Source organism: Python bivittatus, unplaced genomic scaffold, assembly GCF_059951505.1.
Source record: "Python bivittatus isolate LINGU-HERP-01145 unplaced genomic scaffold, Pbiv_v1 ctg000020_np1212, whole genome shotgun sequence".
Classification (NCBI taxonomy): Eukaryota; Metazoa; Chordata; class Lepidosauria; order Squamata; family Pythonidae; genus Python; species Python bivittatus.
In genome coordinates, this window is record NW_028277030.1 from 121,232,004 (window position 1) to 121,234,799 (window position 2,796).

Genomic DNA, 2,796 nt, shown 5'->3' on the forward strand with positions numbered 1-2,796 from the left:
AAAGTCTTGAGCGATCCCATCCCTTAGGAGATACATTTGCAAGTATTCCACATAAATTGTATTAGGCAAACATTATTTCATTATATTCAGAGTACATACTTGCAAGCTAGTCAGTCAAAAGCCTGGTATTCATGACATTTTTTTCTGTAATTGTTACCAATGTTTAGTTTAATGTGCCTGCAATTCCTTATCAATCATTCCTGCAGGAAGGAACAGACTATCTGCTTTTGGCCTAATTTCTAAAGACCTGTGCAAGGGATCTACTCAAAACTTTGAGAAGTATCTTTCCCCACATAATGGGAGAGAGTTAGATAAGAGAGAAAATTGAAAGGCTCAGAGAGAGTATGAGTGTCCCTAGACAGTTTTTTGCTTGGTCCTGGCCATTCCTCGCCTCTACCCTGCCTGTGTGGCTCTCCATGAATTCTAGCCAGGACCACATTCTCTTGTATGTAAACATTTTCCTCACTCTATTGTTATTAATCAGATTTATAGATCATCCTGATCCAACATCTTTCCTTGGTTTTAAATCCTAATGGAATTTCTTCTACCTTCCTGGGCATATGATTGCAGATTTAAAGCATGGGCCTGTGTTAGTCTATACAAGTATAACAGAAGTTATATTCTATGAACGTACGTAGTAGTAGTAGTATTGTAATTCCCATCAATCTGAGTCAGTCTAAGTACAATAGGATTTATACCCTATGAATGTAATAATTAGTAGCAGCAATAATACTGCAACTCCCATCCAACAGTCCCCAATATTGTTATCCAATCAATCTTCCTTATCTGACTTCAGTAGAAGCAAGACTGGGTGGTTTACATTTGCCAGGCCATGCACGTTGTTCCACTGATAAATGGCTAATTTCATTCCTTTTTCCTAAGTTACAAAACTGACCCACAACTTTGACCTAAACTATTACAGCATGCAACATGCAATGATATCTAGAACAACAGTGTAATTTATATAACATCTATAATGATCTTAACAAGAAATATTAGCAAAGTGTGTTGTGGCTTCCTGAATTTTCAGCATAAGGCTATGACCCTAAGAACCTGTAGGTAAAGTAAGTTTCAAATTACTGAACTTATTTATAAGTAGGTATGTATAAGTTCAGGGTACACATTTGCAATCAGTGTCTTCTCTTCTGCTAAACATTCTGAAGACACTAAAATAAATTATAGACTGTTTACAGTACAGTATTAGCTATATAGTTACACCCCCATTTTTCCCAAGGAATTGTGGCAGTGCACAGTTAAGAGTACACAGGAAATCTGAACTATTTTGCCTACCTCTTTGAATATTAAGAGAATTCTTGCCTTAAATGTTGTGGTATGCATTTTCCATTGCACATGGCCTAACTTGTTATATTTAAGATTGCTATAAGCACTCTTGTAAGTCAATGTTTTTATACTATAAATTACACCCTAAAATAAAATTGTTAATTTGCAGATGGGAATGTCAGTGGATTACATCCCTTTTAAGAATACACAAACTATCTCAGAGTGATAATGAGAAGCAATCTTCTCATTATGATAAAGAGACTGCCTGATTTACGGATGTCAGAAATTATGAAATAGCTTTGGGAAAGCTATATTTTAATACTGAGATAAAATTTTGCAGTATCAGTTATAAAAAAAAAATCAATTACGTTGCTTCACTGAGTGTATTCTTGCTGACTGTAAGTTTGCATATCCAGCACAGCTCTAATTTTAGAAGAGGGCCAATGAAATGAAGACATGAGAGATGTCTGGCCAGACTCCATTTCACTTCCTGTGGATTGGCAGCAAGTTCCCTAGATCTAGCCGTTCTCCTTCTACGTTCCCTTTTTCTCTAGGGGAGCAAGAGGGAGAATGCTGATTCTGAGTGAAGAGTCTCCACTTGGTGACTGCTCACACACAGTGGCTGGGTTCATGCATGGCACTGTTACTCATTGTTATGCACCACTTTTCCAGTAAGGCAAAACATTCAAAGTGGCTTTCAGTTAAAATATGCTAAGCCATTATGTAACTTGTTTCATTTGGCTTAGCTTATGCAACCAACAAATTGTGATTTAGCCACAAACTATAGCTTGGTACAATACATGAACCTAACTGTGTTATTTTGGGTTACTTAACACTGGCAAGAAATACAGGCCTTGGACAAATCAAATGCCCTGCCACTTTTTTGGGAGACATGAACAACCTTCCCTCAAACTATGATCTACTGTAGTTCCAGTTTGCTTCCTGCACATGGTTTGAACTGGGTTTTCAGTTACGATTTGGACTCAATTGCCCTGGATGTGATTATCATCAGTTTATCCAGATTGGATATACCAGAAAGGGAATAAGAATTCACAAATGATAGAAAGAGATGGAATAATGTAGACTCCAACAATCAAACCATTGTTTTGCTATAACAAGTGAACTGAGGTACAATGGCTATGTTACTTGAGCCAGGATTTTAAGCATAAAACATAAGGCCTGGGTTACATGTATGACGATACTATACTGGGTGAATTCACACATTGTGGCTCATTGCAATGCATGGATCCAATCAATATTTGCCAAACAAGGAAAGGTTCAAGGGCCTTTAAAAGTTTCCATTTTAGTATCTCACAAACATTTCCATAAGCAAAGAGCAATTTCCAAACAGACAAGCAAAGGGATGAGTTTTTTTTTTGAAAAAAAGAATATAATAGGATTTTGCAATTGTGCCAGCTTGTCAGAAGAAAAAAGGATATTGCAGTCTCCTGCAGTTAATTTCCAGAAAAGAACTTTTTTTTAAAAAAAATGAACAAATACATGTATAAAGGCAAA